The sequence below is a fragment of the Pezoporus wallicus genome, unplaced genomic scaffold, assembly GCF_028554395.1.
Source record: "Pezoporus wallicus isolate ANWC-B61680 ecotype Strahan unplaced genomic scaffold, APGP_CSIRO_Pwel_v1 contig_4238, whole genome shotgun sequence".
NCBI classification, from domain to species: Eukaryota; Metazoa; Chordata; class Aves; order Psittaciformes; family Psittacidae; genus Pezoporus; species Pezoporus wallicus.
In genome coordinates, this window is record NW_026637932.1 from 508,060 (window position 1) to 528,294 (window position 20,235).

Genomic DNA, 20,235 nt, shown 5'->3' on the forward strand with positions numbered 1-20,235 from the left:
TCCCTCCAAATAAGCTCTCTATGATGTTATGATTTATTATATTGACTATGGCTTTTTTCCATTTTGCTTTTTAGGATCTCTTAGAAAGTTGTAATTTAGTTCTTCCCCACCCCCTGCTTCCCCTTAGTGAAGTGGCTGCCTTTGATTAGATTTGCTAGGATTTAGTTCAAAGGGAATTTAGTTTTATTCAGTTCAAGGAAAAAAAAAAAAAAAAAATGGCATGAGTCTAAAAGAATAGGCATTAATAGTTTCACTGCCAAAATAAACCAAAACAAAATCTATAGTATTATATCACAGATGTAATTTTCTTTAATATTTTGCTTACTACATAAAAGATAGGAACAGAATTTTCTTTTCTCCTAGTCTCTCAATTTACTTTTTGAGGAAAACCTTGAATCAAAAAGATAAGACTTAGATAAGATGTACATTTTCAAAGCAGAAGAGGCAATTTATTCACTGCAGTACCTTCCAGAATGAGCAACTATTTCTCAAGAGTTTTTGACCAATTATAAAATGAAACATGTCTTCTTATTTTGAACAATATATTCTCCCTATGTGGAACAGATTACTTATACTAAAGGACATGTTTCTATTAATACCTAGTAGAGCCTAAGAGGAGCTGCAGTACATCAAAATGCTATCTTAGAAATAAGAACATAATCAGAAAATATTCCAGACAATTACAGTCTTCTGCAATACATTATTAGCTGTAACCTAGATCTCTAACCCTGTCATGTAAAGAGTTTACCTGGTGGGCATATTATCATCTATCATTTTACAATGTGATTTTTTTCCTCTCAGATTCTATTGCATTTATTGTTTTGATGCTTTTGAAACAGATACACAGTCAGACAAACCAATTATCTGACTCCTTGCCTGCTAAGGATAAAAAATATGTTATGAATCTTAGCCTATAGGTGACTTACATATCTAAGAATGGGAAAAAGGTTCTTATACCCTTTTTTTAATTCCATGTTATTTTTGTTACCGTCAGCATGATAAAAATGTTATTTGTTATCTGCTGAAAAAACTGTGTTGCTGGCTTGTAGTTATAACTGGTACTTTGCTTGAGAAATCAACCTTACCTCAATCTATTAAAATTTGGAGTAAGTGTAAAAAAATACAGTTGTATGAACAATTAATTAACACATACAATGTGATTTAAGTGTGAACTTCTGTTGGAACAATGCTTACTTACAGATGACATTATATTGTCAAAAAAAAATGTTCTTTGAAATAATTTCCAAAGAATACTATATCTAAATATTTCCACACTTTGGACATTCTCTTTAAGTGTTTGATTTTGTAGCTTTAGGAAAACACAAAGGTGAAAATTTCAGCACAATACACAACCTCTGTAGCATGCAGTCATTCAACAAATTCCTTGAACAATAACTGTAATAAGACATGGTCTTTAAGAGGGTCTTCTTATGAGAGATATACAAATTAATATGTACAGTACCTCCATGTTTTTTAGATACTAAAAAGAAACTCAATTCCAAATTAGTTCTGTTTTTTTTTTAAAACTAATTCCAGTACTGTTGGTCAGATAATTGCAACCTGATTTATTTGTCAGTGAGTGAAAAATTCATCTCATTCATCTTGTCATCAACTTTCAGTACTTCTGCCACAGAATGGGAAAAAGAAGGTGCTAGAAATACAAAGGAAGGAGATTGAAGTGCAGCAGAAATTATTATTTTTTTCTCCTGTACTTTTGGCATTGGCCAGATCAATAATATCAAGTCTTAGAATGTTTTCAGCATCAGTCCATTTCAACTGTTTTGAGGCAGGTAGCTCAGTTTCATGATTATTATTAATGTGCCAGACTGAGCCTAACTGACTCTAACATTCAACAGTTCTGTGCATTCACTGCTGACCAGTAATCAGGTGGGCCTGAAGTCTGGCCACTCGAAATTCAGCCACTTTCACAACAGTATTCTTTGAGTAGTCTAGCTTGTAAGAAAATAATCTTTGCCTTTTAAATTTACAACAAGTTCTCTCTTGTGGAAAAGATTGTGGGCCTCTCTTGTGGAAAAGATTGTGGGCCAGTCATGAACCAGCCAGTTCCCATTGCTTTCAGGGTTGCTTTAAATTATTTGCTTTGGTAATTATTCCATTCATGAAGCCATCCCTGAAGTCTTTCAGCTTCAAAGGCATATTTGAACAGGACAAAGAACTAGAAAGAGATTTACTTCTCATTCTCTTGAGTTGACCTGGCTAAATACACTGGCAACCTTCATAACTCCTTTTGAACAAAGGGTCTTCTTCTACAGCAACTTAACAAAAATGCATTTTGTTGCTTAAGAGTATTAGTTCAAATCCATAAGGAGAAAAACAAACACCAAAACTTCACTGGCAGAAACTGATGCAAGAACTAGATGAAATAGGCAATTGTTCAGTTAGTCAGTTCCACCAAACAGAAAAAGAAATCTCACCTGATTCAACTCCCCTATTTTAGGGATTTATCAAAGAATAGTAACACTCCTAACTGCAGATATTTTTCCTACATAAAGATTTATATTCATTATCTTTTCTGCAGATACTATCACTTCTTCTAACATTAGTATGAAAGTATGAAATACTGTCTATTTTCATTTATATAGTTGACTATAGATGCATTAGAAAGCACTTTTGATACTGTAAAACTTGGAAAATCGGTAAGAATAGGAATATAACATAATCAGGAGTACTTCTTCAGCACTTAAAATTAGCCAAAGGTATATCTTTATTTTCATTCAAGGCTTAAAAAACATGCAAACTTTGGGGATACAGGAGTATCCAGAATGAAAGAAATACAGATGCTCCAGGTGTGATTCCATATGTAGTTGTCATATATTCCATAGTTGCCCTTAGATTGTTCTAATATTTGGATATTTCACGAAGTTTATAACACTTTCAATGACACATAATGTATGGATGCATAACACCAACTAATCCCTCTTCAAGCCCTTTTACACAGTGTTCAAAGGTGCTGCATTAGATGCTTTTTGCTTAACCTTCCCTGGAATTTGCCCGCCCTTTGGGGACACATCTGCTAAGGGAAAGATGTAATGAATTGCAAATACGAAACATTTATAATGCACAGAGAAAGGCACTTCACGTTTTCCAGAGTAAATTACATGGAAATGGGTCAATTACATAATAAGAACAACAATAATAACAAAAAAGGAAAAACCTTCTCTATTAGGTCATGATACAAAATGTCAAAGTGACAAAAACTAGAAAATTCAAAGATGCAGCACAGGCAAGATACAGCCAAGATACAGAAGTTTAGGATTAGATTCCAATTATGTGTCTTCTTTTTCAAAATGACTCTCAGAATTCTTCCTCATCTGCTTCTGTGAACTGCCTTTTATTACCATAACATCAAACTATGGTAAGGTGACTAGATCTCCTTTAGGACAATTCAGTTTTTAACTTGTTAACAGGGTGTTCTACAGTGCAGTTGAATTTCTTTGCGAAATGCATAGATTGCAGTCTAAGATCTCAACTTTGATTACAACTAAAGTAAAAATTATGAAATAAACGTTCAATTAAAATGTTGCACAAGTAAAAATTAAATAAAATGGTATCTTGGGTGGGATAATCCTCAGAAGGGTTGTCACAGTGTAAATAAAAATGAGAGCAGCCTACTAAGATTCTAACACCATAAAGGAGTTCTTTAAGACCTGTATTTTTTCTGAAAAGAAGACATTAGATGGGAGATTGCTTTTCCGGAGATAAAGGTGAAAATTACTAAACGATAATAAATGGATACATGAAGATCATCCTTTTTTGCTTAAACAAGCCAACAGCGTGTCCTTCCTAATGCCAAAGAAAGGGAATTCTTCTGCTTCCTTCACTCCTTCCAGCAGACATCAGATTCAATAACAGGAAAAGCCAGAGAAAACATTAGGAAGTCTTTGGGGTACTGATTGAGCAGTGAGAGCTGACAACAGAAGAGTGTGAATTGTCTTCTATATAAGAGCCTGTTTCTTCATGCAGTACCTCATTGTGCTAGCTTCAAAAAGAGCAGTTCTGTCTCAAGAAATTGATAATACATATAATTGTCTCTTCACTTGAGTACATTACATAACTGCTTCTAATATTATAGACTTGTAGATCAGAATCTAGGAAAGAGGAAAAGCTTTTGTGTAATTTGGTAGGAATAGAATGAAGTCTGGAAAAGGGAGGGAAAAAGAATAGCAACTACAAGAGAATAAAGGAAAAGTGGCATATATGCTTAGAAAAGAAAGTAAATCAATAAAAATCTAAACCAGAAAAGATACTGATGTACAAACAAAACAAAACTATAAAATTACTCCTCAAATATAGGGAATGACTGGAAGTAGTGTGCCTGGGAGGCATCAGTCTTCCAGGCAGATGACCAGTCTACTTACAGGAGTTGGTTAAAGTATCACACAGTATCACAGTATGTTAGAGATTGGAAGGGACCTCGAAAGATCATCTACTCAAATCCCCCTGCCGGAGCAGGAACACCTAGATAATGTTACACAGGAATGCGTCCAGGCGGGTTTTGAATGTCTCCAGGGAAGGAGACTCCACAACCTCCCTGGGCAGCCTGTTCCAGTGTTCTGTCACCCTAACCGAGAAGAAGTTTCTTCTCAAGTTTAAGTGGAACCTCTTGTGTTCCAGTTTGTACCCATTACCCCTTGTCCTATCATTGTTTGCCACTGAGTAGAGCCTGGCTCCGTCCTCGTGACACTCCCCCTTTATATATTTATAGACACTTACAAGGTCACCCCTCAGTCTCCTCTTCTCCAAACTATAGAGACCCAGCTCCCTCAGTCTTTCCTCATAAGGGCGATGTTCCACTCCCCTAATCATCTTCGTTGCCCTGCGCTGGACTCTCTCCAGCAGCTCCCTGTCCTTCTTGAACTGAGGGGCCCAGAACTGGACACAATACTCCAGATGTGGTCTCACCAGGGCAGAGTAGAGGGGAAGGAGGACCTCTCTCGACCTACTAACCACCCCCTTCTAATACACCCCAGGATGCCATTGGCCTTCTTAGCCACAAGGGCACAGTGTTGGCTCATGGTCATCCTGTCGTCCACTAGGACCCCCAGGTCCCTCTCCCCTACACTGCTCTCTAACAGGTCATTCCCCAACCTATACTGGAACCTGGGGTTGTTCCTGCCCAGATGCAGGACTCTACACTTTCCTTTGTTATATTTCATCAAGTTACTCCCTGCCCAACTCTCCAGCCTGTCCAGGTCTCGCTGGATAGCAGCACAGCCTTCTGGCGTGTCAGCCACTCCTCCCAGCTAAGTGTCATCAGCAAACTTGCTGATAGTACACTCAATTCCCTCATCTAAATCATTGATGAATATATTAAATAATACCGGTCCCAGTACTGACCCTTGAGGCACTCCACTAGTTACAGGCCTCCAACTAGACTCAGCCCCATAGACTACAACTCTCTGGCTTCTCTCCTTCAGCCAGTTCGCAGTCCACCTCACTACCTGATCATCCAGTCCACACTTCCTCATTTTAGCCGTGAGGATGCTGTGGGAGACTGTGTCAAATGCTTTGCTGAGGTCAAGGTAGACCACATCCACCGCTCTGCCATCATCCATCCACTGTGTTATTTCCTCATAAAAAGCTAAGAGATTGGTCAAACATGATTTTCCCCTGGTGAAACCATGTTGACTGCCCCTCATAACCTTCTTATCCTTGATATGCCTTAAGATGGTACCAAGGATAAGGTGTTCCATCACTTTCCCAGGGATGGAGGTGAGGCTGACCGGCCTATAGTTACCCGGGTCCTCCTTCTTGCCCTTTTTGAAGACTGGAGTGAAATTTGCTTTCCTCCAGTCCTCAGGCACCTCTCCCGTTTCCCAAGACTTGGTAAAGATGATAGAGAGTGGTCTAGCAATGACTTCCGCCAGTTCCCTCAGCACCCGCGGGTGCATCCCATCTGGACCCATGGATTTATGGATGTCCAGATTGCTCAACTGGTCTCTAACCCATTCCTCATCGACTAAGGCAAACCGCTCCGTCGACCTGACTTCATCTAAGGTCTCAGGGGTACAGGGCTCTTCAGGACTGCCTCCAGCAGAGTAGACAGAGACAAAGAAGGCATTTAGTAACTCTGCCATCTCTATCTTCTGTCACCAGGGCACCCATCTCGTTCATCAGTGGGCCTACATTGCCTCTGGTATTAGTTTTGTCTGCCATGTATTTGAAAAAGCTCTTTTTGCTGTCCTTGACCCTTCTTGCCAGGTTTAATTCTAAGGATGCCTTAGTCCTCCTAGCTGCCTTCCTACATCCTCTAGCAGCAGCCTTATATTCCTCCCAAGTGGCCAGCCCCTCCTTCCATGACCTGTAAACTCTCCTCTTCCACTTGAGCATACCCAGCAATTCCCTATTTAGCCACGCAGGTCTCTTGGCCCTCTTCCTTGACTTCCTACGTGTCGGGATGCTCCAATCTTGAGCACGGAAAAAGCAGTCCTTGAATGTCAACCAACTATCTTGGGCCCCTTTACCTTCAAGCAGCCCTGCCCATGGGATTTCCCCTAGCAATTGCTTGAAAAGGCCAAAGTTTGCCCTGCTAAAGTCCAGGGTTGCAATTCTACTTGGTATTCTACTAGTCCTGCCACACAAGATCCTGAACTCCACCATCTCGTGGTCGCTGCAACCAAGGCAGCCCTCAACCCTTACTGCTTCAACCAGATCCTCCTTGTTAGTGAGGATGAGATCCAGCAGCGCTCCTCTCCTGGTCGGCTCATCCACCATTTGCAGGAGGAAGTTATCATCCATACACTGGAGGAACCTCCTGGACTGCGGCTGGGTTGCTGAGTGGTCCTTCCAGCAAACATCAGGGAAGTTAAAATCCCCCACGAGGACCACGGCCTGTGACTGTGAGGCCGCTCTCAGCTGCCTGTAGAAGGCCTCGTCAACTTCCTCACCCTGATCCGGTGGTCTGTAACAGACACCCACAACAGTATCCCCCCTGCCAGCCTGCCCCTTAATTCTCACCCACAGACTCTCAACTCGCTCATCATCTGTCCCTGGACAGAACTCGGTGCATTGTAGTTCCTCCCGCATATAAAGAGCAACCCCACCACCCTTCCTGGCTGGCCTGTCTTTTCTGAAAAGGACATAGCCCTCCATGACTATATTCCAGTCATGTGAGCTGTCCCACCACGTCTCTGTAATTGCCACCAGATCATAGTCTCCTGACTTAACACAGGTTTCCAACTCCTCCTGCTTATTTCCCATGCTGCGCGCATTGGGGTACAGACATTTCAGGGAGCGAGCTGAGCACACCGATATCACCCTAGGATTGTAGGAGGCCTCCCAGTCTTCATTAATTCTGGAGCGCTGCCCCACTGGGGCAAGCCCAGCTACAACCCCATCCCCCTTCAAATCTAGTTTAAAGCTCTCCAAATGAGCCCTGCTAATTCGTGCCCCAGCATCCTTTTCCCTCTGTGAGACAAACCTTTCTCACTTGTCATTGTCCAGACTGGCGCCCTATAAAACCAGCCGTTATCAAAGAATCCAAAGCCCTGCCTGTAGCACCAGTCTCATGAACTGAATCTTCCCATTCCTTCCCACATCAGTGGAAGATGGAAGGAGAGAGGAGAAGATCACTTGAGCCCCAGACTCTTTCACCATCTGCCCCAAGGCCCTGTAGTCTTTCTTCATCCCCCTCAGACTGTGGGAAGCAGCTTCCTCCCCACCTGTCTGGAAGACCAGCAGCGGGTAGTAGTCTGTCGGGTGCACCAGGTTGGGGAGCGCCCTGGTGATATCCCTGATCCGGGCTCCAGGCAGACTACACACTTCCCTATGATGAGGGTCAACTCTGCATATCGGGCCCTCTGTTCCTCTCAGAAGGGAATCCCCTACTACAATGACCCTTCTTTCTTTCTTAACAGAGGCAGTCTTGAGGTGCAAAGTCGACTCCCTTTTCCTATGTGGCCTTGTGGGCTGGCCTTGCCCCACATTCTCACCTACCTCTCCTTCAAGATCCAGGGCCTCGAACCTATTACGGAGGGACACCTGGGGAGGCAGGGCAGGAACGGGGGAGGGTTTCCCACAACGTCGAACTGGAACTCGCTTCCAACCCTCGTCGTCTTTTTGGTCCCCTACCTCTGCGACGGGGTCTCTGTCTGAGTTGCTGCAGTCACCTTACTGCAAGCTCTCTTTCTGGAGGCAACCATATTGGTCCGCAGTCTGGGACACCAGCAACAAGACCTGCTTGTTCCTCCCTACGCCCGGTGTGTCGCTGCCCTCTCTGAGGCTTTTTCAAGGCAAGCAGCAGGGGAGTGGTCGCCGTCACCGTGGGAACGCCCCCCGCCACGTCAGCCTCTCTCTCGCAAGGGCTGCTGGGGCTTCGGGGATCGGGAGATGTCGGGAATCGCGATGTCTCTGCGCTATCCCCTCTGATTTTCCTAATCTCCGTTGACCCTCGCGTCGCTGAAGCGTGCCGGCTGTGGCTCTAGCTAGGCTAGCTCCGATCAGCTGACTGAATGAAGTAGGGAAGTAAGTCGTAGGCAATAGTGGATCCTGAGAATAACTTTTCAGTGGGAAGTTCCAGGGTTTTTTTTACCTCTTTGCAATCATAGAAAAAAAATAAATAAATAAAAAGAGTAGAAAACCAAAATGGGTTACCTAAGGATTTATAAATGAATATAAAATTAATGTGCTTGGCATAAACCAGAATATACAATATACCATCATATTTCCTTTGTCTTCCCATATGTATGAATTGGGTAGTAGTTTCACTGACCTGTTAATCATTGTAACTATGTAGATGGAGAGAAATAGTAGCTGATTGTCCTGATTTCAGCTGTAACAGTTATTGTTTTCCTTCCTACTAGCAGGTGCAGTGCTGTGTTTTGGCTTTAGTCTGAGAACAATGTTGGTAACACATTGATATTTTATTTGTTGCTAAGCAGTGTTTACCTTGATCAAGGACTTTTCAGCCTCTTATACTCTGCCTGTGAGGAGGGGCACAAGAAGTCAGGAAGGACCACAGCTGGCCCAGACCAGCACGTCATGTTCAGTATATAAACTGGGAGGAGTTAGCTGGAAGGGACCAATCTCTGCTCACGTTGGCCTGGGTATCGGTCGGCATGTTGTGAGAAATTGTGTTGTGCATCACTTGTGGTTTGTTATTTTTTTTCCTTTTCCCTTTTAGTTTTATATTCTCTCCCCTTGTTATTTTCCCTTTCAATATTATTATTATTAGTAGTAGTAGTATATTGCATTTCAGTTATTAAACTGTTCTTATATCAACGTGTGTGTTTTACATTCTTTCGATTCTCCTCCCCATCCCTCTGAGAGGTGGTGAACAAATGACTGTGTGGTGCTGAGTCACTGTGTTTGCTTAAACTGCAACACTGATCTAGAAAATTCTGGGTTAATATTCTATGTATTAACTGGGAGTGAAATGTAAAGTTTGAACTATCTTTTGTCAGTATAACAAACCAGTGAACACAAACAAATGCGTTCAGCATTATCAATCGGATTTTGAAGCCACATAGTAACTAATGCTATGTCAGATAAGTTAAAGATCTAAATGTACTTTTTGAGAAAAATATGATCTCTTACTCATCATTCATTCACCTAGGAAAACACATTGTAGTGCTGAAGGCTGTATATGTGACCTATTATTGCATACATAATGGCTATACTTTCTGTTCTGTTCAGATGATGAATAAACCTTTAAATCAATTTTTTGCAAAGCTGAGTGGAAAGCAGGTGTAAGATAAAAATCCATCTTTCATCAATTTCAGATGATATACATACACACACGAATGATGTTGGCTAGATTGGCAAGAAAGCCTTTACTGTTTATAGTACCATGCCTGGGACCTCTTCTAAATTATTGCAAGTATTTCAAGTTAAGTTAATCTGCATATGACTTCTCTTCAGTATGCAAACTGACAGTGTGCCAGAAGCTAAGTCAGCACCTTCTGATGACTATGCCAAAATTTGCATGTCACCATATTTCCATTAGTGTTTTGCTGCTCTCCTGGCAGTGGTGCCCTGTGTCTTTGCCTTCTTAACCCTGCACATTGGGCCTTAAAGAGCCACTCTCAGGCTGTGACACTGCTGAAGAAAAAGAACCTGGGTAGTGGTTGAAGCCTGTCTCTGAAAACACACCCAGTGCATGCCTCCTATGCAGTTATTTTTTGGTACCTAATATGAAGCTGTTCCCCATCGCTGAACTAAGTGGAATATCTACTTTTTCTAAATCACTAACATTTTTAAAGTCTTTTAGGGGTTTACTCAGATGATGCATTAGTGAAGTATTTTATAGATTTTCATAGTTTTTAGATATATAGAAAAATTAAGACTCTTCAGTACCAGTTAGGGAAAATTAGGAAACAGATAAAAAACTAGTTGACACAAGATATACTAAGGTGTGAGTTTACTTAGCACATGAATTACTTAATTTTAAGTTGCATCTCTATGCATACTTTTAGTTTTAGACTAAGGTCTTTGGTTTTACTATCTGTATATTAATTTCACCCATCACAGTTCTCTTTGTTTGACAAGACTTGAATGGATTTGATGGTTGATTTTCAAAAATTTGGAAAAGTACCAGCTGAAAAAAATTGATGTTGCAGAATGAATTTACCAATAATGCTATAAATGCTCTGGACACTAAAAAAAGACCATAAATTCAGCACCTTTCACAGAAAACAGATTTTTTTAATGGTAAATAAATCAAAGTTTAAAATAGTCAAACTTAAAAAAAAAAAAAAAAAACACAATACCTGAAACCTTGTGCACTCAGATTTAGCCTGAAGTAAATTTTTATAGCTAAGTAATAAACAACCCAAAATAGGTTATGTAATAAAAGTGCTGACACCATCCTAACTACATTCTAGAGCTGCAAACAGCTATGCTATAATGAGTCAGACTCATTGTGTCTTTCACAGACATGGTTTCATTTTTAGAAGTACGCTGCTGATGGCCCACATTTGCATTACATAAACTTTCATGATGAAATGTCTTACCATTTCATCTGAAAAGTATGGAAGAGAGATCATTTTTTATTTAATTAGTTCTGAGTTTGCCTAAAGGCTTTAGGAACTAGAAATTTTGCAAGCTTGTTTTTACAAATTAGTTGTGAAGTAGAATCTTTCTTTGTGTTTCTCCATCAAGGTAATGTGCTTTGCTCACATTCATCTTTTTTTTTTTTTTCCCTAATGAGCTCTTTCTGATAGTCAGCTGCTTTTTCTGCTCTATAGTTCACTGAGGGCACCGTGTTATCTGCATTATTCATTACTGGAAATGTGGCATACCTTGGTTAGAATCTAAACACAAAACAGTTTCTAGGCATAACTCTATGTCTTCTATAAAAATCATGAATTATGTAATGCACAAATCTCTCCACAATAACACCACTTCTTTCTCTGGCAGGCGAGTCGGCTATTTTTATTAAATAATGCTCATCTGCCATATGGACTTCAGTATTCAAGTTAATCATGAAACTGAAATATGGCAATACCCTCTGAATCTGTAAAGTAATTTTCCAATTAAAGCTTTCAGAACACCACATATACAAAATAATTTTATGTGATTTTGCACATCAAGAATAAGAGGTCTTTTTAATTACAAAACCATTACACAAATACCTGCATTTGTAGTTGCTCACCATGCTCTACATAGAATTAAACACGCCTTGGAAAAATTCTATCATATAAGAAAGCCACAGTAGCTGCAGCAACTTCAAAACAGATGTCATTAAAGAAGCAGCTACAAAGCTCTTTATTCCTAATTGCTAGTTCTACTATTCTTATATTAATATTATATGCACATGCTGTATGTGTTTGAAACAGGTGGTATGTGGAAAACTTACCTGAACTTTTCTTTTAGACTTGTTCTATAATTAACATTACTGAAATTAAGGAAGCTTTTTTTGTTGTTGTTTTCATATGATTTCAGATGAGCAGGATGATTTGACTCCAGGAGGAAACTATTTGTATGGTTAGACAGGTATTTGTTATGATGAATTAGAGAAATCCTTCATGATGGCATCTAGCACACTTCATGTTGAAGCATAAAAGCAATTAGCATTAGCAGTAGTTGCCAAAAGGCTACATAGTGCTTGCTGTTTTGACATACTTTTGCTGAATATTATATATGATCCTGTGTATTTTAATAGTGCGAATAAAGAAGTAGGTTTGCCTTCTGAAATTTCCTCAAAGGGCACTTTTCCTATCATGTGAAAATATACTCCACAGTTAACAACTGCATTTCATGTATGTTGCTAATTCAAAGTGACTGAAGAAGTCTTATCAAAAGAAGATTTTCCAGCATCCCGGTCACACACAAAAAAAAAAGTTTTCATGCTGATTCAGCATGAAGCCATCCATGGGGATAAAGTCCTCAATTTTTTCTGAAAAAAAAAAAAAAAAGGTTATGGGAGAATAGAGAGTTTTCATTAGAAACTTAGCTGAGTTTATTCCCAACTTGTCCTCACTTGAGTGTTTATTCATAATAACACAATGAAGGTGTAAAATGTGATGAGTGAGAGGACCACAAAGAAAGGTGTGGTAGTTCTGGTGTCTTCCAATGTTACTAGTGCTTATTCTGTGTGTGGTCTTTCCGTGTTGGGAAAGTTATTGACTAGATGCATCTGCAAACTGGATAATTTATTTTCCTAAACTAATGAAAACTTACTTTTGCTGTCTTGGGAAGCCAATGAATAATACAGTTCTAAGAGACACCCTTGTGAGTGAAGAAAGGCAGAAGGCTCTGATGAAATGAGAAATGTTCTATAAAGAAGTACTGCCTAGGTAATGCGTGTGGTCATTTATGACTTGCTTCTGTCACTTTAAGAGGTACAAAACAAACACTTTTAAATGTGTCTGTAAGACCATGCATCGTCAGTACTTCTAGTATGATTCTTAGCACTACTATTAAAACATTTGAACAATAACATAGAAAAATATACAAAAAAACGTCTACAAATGATCCAAAGGCTGACAGAAATATTAAATAATGAAGAAGAGAGTTCACTGATACTATTGATTATGTTTGCTTTGGAAACAGTATAAATAGATAAACATTTTAATAATGCCAAATATTAACAAACAAGTATATTTTACAGAAAGAGTATCTAAGTAACAACTATAAAAATATTGGCATTATGAAAAATAAACAGCTGTACTTGATTTCATATAAGACAGATGCAGTACATGTGTAAAGGACATCCTTGGGTCAGCATAGTCTGTTATTTTGCACTAGCTTTACCCCTTCAGAAATACTTTTTTATTGTCTGCATTCTCTGTTAAAGGGTGACATAGTTTGCAAATAGTGCAGAGAAAACAGATGTAAATGCTGTTACACTATGGTAAATAGATGAGGTAGATACTGTTTAATGTCTTTATTAAAGATGAGATGAAATGCACCCTCAGCAAATACACAGACTTATCAAACTGTGAAGAGCTGACAATACACTGGAGGGCAGGGCTGCTATGGAGAATCTCAACAGCCTGAAGAAATGGGCTGACACAAGCCTCTTAAAGGTAAATGTAAAGTCCTGCACCAGTAATGGAATAAGCCATGCAAAAGTCCAGGCTGGATGCCAAATGCCTAGAAAGCAGCTTTGGATGAAAGGACACTGCAGGTCCGAGTAGCCAAGATGTACATGAATCTGTACCGTACCCTTGCAGCACAGAAATCTGACCACATACTGTCACCTGTTAGCAAAAGCATTGCCAGCAGGTGAAGGAAGGTGAATACCCCCCCTTCTCAGCACTTCTAAGGCTGTATCTGGAGTATTGTGTCCAGTTTTGAGCTCCATCAAAGTGCCACAAAGATGGAGCACTTACAATGTCGAGGAGAGATAGAGAGACCATAGTCCAACTGAGATAGTTATGTTAGGGAAATCTTACTACTGTCTTCATCGACCTAGCAGAAGGCTGTAGAGAAGATGAGACCAGATTCTTCTCAGAAGTGCACAGTAATAGGATGAGAAGGCTGGACACAAATTGCAACATGGGAAATTTTGAGAATATATTAGGAAAAAAAATAAAATTGGAGGCTGACAAAACCTGAGGTAGGGATTCAGAGTGGTAGTGGAATCTCCAATTTCCATCCCTCCAGATCTTCAAAGCTCAATGGGGGGCAACCTAGTACAGATTGCCTCTACTTTTAGCTTGGAGATGAGGTCAAATGACTCCCATAGGTCATTTCCAAATTAGATTATGTTATGAAGTTATTCCAGGATTGGAAATAGACATGACAGTTTCTCAACTGAATCTGTTAGGGCCTGTATCTCAGAATTACTACAATTTGTGAATACTTACACAAGAAATCAAACATTGACAATTGAGCACACTTAGTGTGATCTGAGGAAAGATCCAGCCTCTAGAAGCTGGAGCTAGATATTTGGTCTAGATACAGCACGCACATTTTTAACAGCACAGATAATTGACTACTAGAACAGAATCTGTGGTGAAAGAACACATTAATGGAAATCTTTAAATAAAAGATAAAGATATCTTGTTGTTCAAATGGGAGTTAATTCAGGGAAATCCTATGGTTTCCTTTAAATAAGAGGTCATACTAGATGATTGCAGGGGTTCATTCTGGCTTTGGAGAAAATGTATCTCTGATCCTCAAGTCCCTCTTTAACATCATAATGTATATGATATACATGTTCCAACTAAGCTCTTACTTTCTCAGTGTGCTCCCCTATAGATTGTCATAGGACAAAGATTAAGGCAACGAGAGTTTTTGAGCATGTTTGAATTGGATCTGTCTCCTGTGTGTTTTAGTACAAAAGAAAATAATTTATCAGTTGGGTAGATATGAGGTCAGAGACTTTCTAGAAGCTAACAGTACAGATATTCTCCCTAACTTCAAGCCACTGGCATAGTCAGCTATAATTACCAGCAAAGTTATTATGCATCCACAAAGACAAGCCTGTATTTCTACCAACAAATACTTAAGCTTTAGGGGCATCCAAAATTAGCTTTTTTTTTTTCTTTTTTTTTTTTTCCCTTGATACCCTGCAAAGCAGAAAATACTTTGGCTGATGAATGAAACAACCAGCTTAGGAAAATGTAACAGAAGCAGTGAGCATATTTCTGTTGGAGTACAGAGGGTGACAGACCTAATGGAAAATCTAAATATCATTTTGGACCAAATTCTCCAGAGCATTCGAGCATTTGATATTTGGAATATTTTGGATCTTTGCAGGCATTTTCCAGCTCTTGAAATAAGTTCCTAAATTTTCTCAGAAAATATAGAATTCAATATATGGTTTGATGTGATCAAATTCTTACAGATGTTCTGTATTTTTACAGACCATTATCTGTCTGTAGTAAGGAGAGTTATTTGATTGCATATGCACCTTTCACCTTTCACAATCTGACATGCTTATGTGCAGATATTGTGCATATATAGTAATGTATTTTAAGCACTAAGCCATTAACCTGTTATAGTAGAGTATTATTGAGCACTCCAGACCAACACAAGTAGTGTTATTGTAATAATTTACATCAATATGTTTGACTTATACAGAGTTATTTAATAGACTGGATTTCTTATTAGGATATTTCTTTCTAACAGATTGGACATGCAGTGATGAAGTGTATGTAACCTGAATTATTTGACAAGGGACTGATCTGGAAATAGTTGCTGAGGGCCTCTTTCATCTCTTGTAAAACTCAAAAGAGACAGAAATGAAAAAAGGATAAGATTCAACTAAGAAAAGTATGTTCAATAACTATAGCATGCACCCCTGATTACAAGAAAATGTTAAAAACTTCATTGTTTCTTATTGACTAAACAATATTAATAGTTTTGATTAGGATTTTTTTTTTTCTCTACAGGAAAAGAGAAATTGTATACAACTGATGTAATGTGATGGCAAATAAATAATACTGCAGGTCCTCCAAGCTGGAACTCCCATTGTTAATGTTAAACATTCCAAAGGGGCCTCCATTATCAGATCTTTATATTTTGAGCTAATAGAAGCATAATACTAGAGCAAAGCAACAGTGGAAGAATACAGAGTCCCCTGTGGCTGCAGCTGAAGTGCTAAAAACGTGTTTTTCATTTTTAAACTGTTCCTCTGGGCATAGGTAATGTTCAAAGAAGCATTTTAAGGATAAAATGAAACTTTAAAAGCTTCAAAATGTAGTTGTAGGAAATCCAAGATGTTTGTGACAACTCCTGCCTTATTGATAGTTTTTATCAGAAACAGCAACATTCAGAGCTTCTCTTGCTGCACCACACCACTTCAGAAAAGGTTGGCCATGACTTTCTAGAGGATCACTGCAACTTTGCAAAATCAATGGCTGCTTTGTTTGTTTATTCCAACTGAAACACTAGAGCTTTTAAAGAAAAAAAAAATGTTGATACTGAGCATATATGTAAAGCAAGTGAACACAGGAAGAACTGTGTTCTCACTGGTGATGTTCTTACGATGGTAGTGACTACGTGCAGTGCATATACTCAGAGTTCGGTTAAGAGCTTGTGACAGGGGCTACACAAAGGCAGACAGATGCCTGGGTGAACACGGACTGCAAGTGGACAGAGATGCATGTAAAACCTTCCTGATCTCACGTTTCTGGTTTCCACAGCGACCTTGCCATAAACTGCCAAATTGTGAATTTTCATTGTCAATTTTTGTCTTAAAATTTATTCGTAAATAAATGAAGGAAAAGGAACCTTGCAAATCTTGGGATTTCTGAGTAATTCTTGAAAGCCTGAGAAACTAGAAATTTTCACCATTTCTCAACTGAGCAGCTTCTGAGATCACCAGATTCCACTGGGAACTTTCACAGTATGACAGCATTCTGTTGCTCCTTTGGCACAATTCGTTAGTCTTTAAAATCAGCTTAAAGCAGCAATGTCAGGTTTGTTTTGGTTTTGTTTTGTTTTGTTTTTAAATCTTTATGAAGATTTACTTATAGAAGAAATGACCAGTCAAACACAAAATTTACTCACAGAGGGAATGAGAGACATACTGACAGCGTAATCACTGATGTCTCATTTCTTCAGGAAAATACAGCAATTATGGTAGAACCTGATTTCTGTTAGTAAAACAAAGTGGAAAAATACAACTTTGAGGCAAATTTTCAAAACCCTTTAAAATTTTTTCAAGTAATCTTTAAAGTCTTTTTCTTCCTAAATAAATCCCAGTCAGTACACTAATACCTGTACAACTGTAGGTATGTGAATGAAAGTTTAGTCATATATGCTTGACATAGAAAGTTACCAGTAAAACTGTAACACTAGACACAAAGTTTGGGAGTCAAAAGCATTTTCTGCAAGGACACACCATTATAGGATAAGAATTTCAAACTGAGATAGAGGGGAAAAATCCTCTGAAATACGTTTATCAGTGAATGACCCTGATCAGCTGTGTTCCATCTGAGGAAGATCATTACTGTAGACGTCAGGGTAGTGCAGGAGACAGGTTAAAAATGGGTTTTAGATTATTGACACTTACTTTTTTATTAAAGTTTATTTACAGCTGTGGATAAGAGAACATCAGCCAAGAATTATAGAACTTTTTAAAACTCCAAAGATTATATCTTAGAAAACCTTTGTAAAATTCATAAAGTTTGTATTTCTTGCATTAATCCTATCTGAATTGATGTCTTTTGAATGTAATACTCCAATTTTTTCTAGTTTTTCTATTTTTTATGTATTTTTATTTATGATGTTTTCTGTTGAGTTTCTATCAAATCCTAAGCCTTTATTGGGCAAATCATGTGCTTAAAAGCTTTGCTAAATAAGGAGAGGATTAAATAAGTGTAATGATTTAACTTCTTTGTCTAGCCGGAATGTAAAGGCTATAACTAGCATAGCTGCCTACCTAAAGGATGGACTTTATCTGAACTACACTTTTAAACATACAGCTCACCTGCAACTATTTTCTGTTCCTTTGTAAATCTGAGTTTTTTGCAGAACAGACATTAATGGTCGATGCCCAAAGATACGCATGCAGTTAAAATGAACCCTTGTATTCCTGAAGGGGCATGTTCCTGTCTAATCAATTGGAACAGATAAAAGAAATCTGTAAAGCACCAACTCCTTGGAAGTGAAATTTGCTTTAGGAGAGAAATTGGACTATATTTACACATAGACTGAGCTCTAAGAAATGTAAAAGAACATTGGTGATAGTTGGCTACTTGCAATAGCAAATTAGTGGATTTTCTTTGCCAGCTGCAGTCGAGAGTTTTGTCCCAAACTTTTTTTTCATTAATAAAGATTCAGTAGAAGAAAAGCCCAGGTGCAGATGCATTTCTGTACTGAAGAGCTGATGTAAGAATATATATATATTTTGATAGTTTCTGAAGGTTATTTAGAGCTACTGTTGGAAATAAAAGATCAGTCAAAATGAGATGTAGTAATTCAATACTGCTAATCACAGTAATTCATTTACATCAGTGCCCTCATCCCGAGCTGTTCTGTTAAGCTTGCTTTTAAAAAAGATAATGTTATTTTATAACTTGCATACACTTTTATCTAAAGACATGAAAGTAAAAAGTAAGCAGGCAAATTAGGGCTCACTGAGGCTTGGAGCGCTGAAGGAAACAACTTTTTGAAACAACTCTCAGTCAGTACGAATATGTAAAGAAGCTATATAATCTGTCAAAAAATGCTATTATACAGACAGGCATTGCCCCTATTATAGCAGGGTATGTCTGGATATAGAGCACATTTCAGTTATGAGTTCTCAGAGCCCTGTTCATATCTAGGGTTCCTAGACAAGACAGATAATTTCTTTACATGTCTATGTAATTTTCATGATGAGCATAGATGCTCCGTACAAAGCACACATGTAACTACAAGAACTGATAATGACATTGGCAAATATTAAAAGTATAAATAACTTACCCCATAACTATTAAGACAACTCATTGAGTTCTAGCTTCTGTGCTACTTCTTTTAGAAGGCAGTTCCAGAAACAAATTATTCTAGTAGTTTAGAACTGTCTCATTTCCAGCTAAATACATTTACAGTCATCACCGTTTTTTCCTAGTGACAGCATTATCCTTTAGCTTACACTATCACTGCTCAATATTTACCCCTGCAATGTGTTTTTTAAGCAGCAATCAAATGTGCTCACAAACTTCAGTTGGTTTTGCTTAGATGAACAACTCAGACTCTTTATCTTCTTGCAAAACAGGCTCCCCAGTCCCTTGATCACCTTCTCAGCCTTGCTCTGTACTTTTACACATTTAAGGTGACTTTTCTCGGACCTTGGCACCACTACAGACCCCAGTGTTCAGATTATGTCTACCCAAGTTCTAATCTTACAGCAACAATATCTCAGTAGCTGTGGAAACTGAACTCCACCAATTAGTTTCCTGAAAATTGTTGAAGACCATCAGCAAAGATTACAGAGGGCAGAGAATGAGAAGGCAGAGAAAAAAAATTATGAGTAAAATCATTAAAATGATGTTTTAGCTTTACATACAAGAATCCTCAATAGGGATAATGCAGCATCATTGCCTCAGTCATACTTGAGTATGGCTAATGATTCTACTTTCAGAACTTAAAGAAACAAAATCCGGAACAATTTGTTTCAAAGTATGTGGCAAGGCCTATATCCTACTTTTTATACTTGTCCCAACTCAGTGGGATATAATTATTGTTGGTCTTGAGACTGTCATTTAATAAATATAATTTTGAAAATTCAAAAAATCATATTTAATTTCAGATCAACTTTGTAGCTTTCTATTATAGTGAAAGATGTTCAACCTGTGAATTTAAAATGAGAATCCATGTAGGAACTAAAAAAAGGGAACAAAAATTTCTGACACTCATTTCAGTGGATTTACTTACTCAGGAAAAATTATTTATTCTGTTACAGACAGAAAGATACAGTAGTAGTGTTGGTTGGGCCCATACGCAGTGATTCAGTATCTGATAAAACATATCTAACTGCAGGAGATAAGTATTTTTTAAGAAATGTAGTGTAAAACACATGGCATGATAGGTAAACTTAAAAATTATGTTTGGATACTGAATCCATGATTAAATAAATCTTTAAAGAAGGCCATATTGCAGCTCTTGGGTCACAATAATATTAATAATTTCAATTCATAAAAAATACAATATTCTGTTCACAAATGCTGGCACATCATCTAATGATCTGTCGTTTAAGATAAAGCTCTCAATGCAGTGCTTTAAATGACGCAGCTGAGACCAGGACAATTTTTTATACAGAGATGAAGGTAATGATCTATTTCAAGCATTATATGACACATTTCAGAATCATAAAGGAGGCAGTCGAGTTGTGAACTTTCT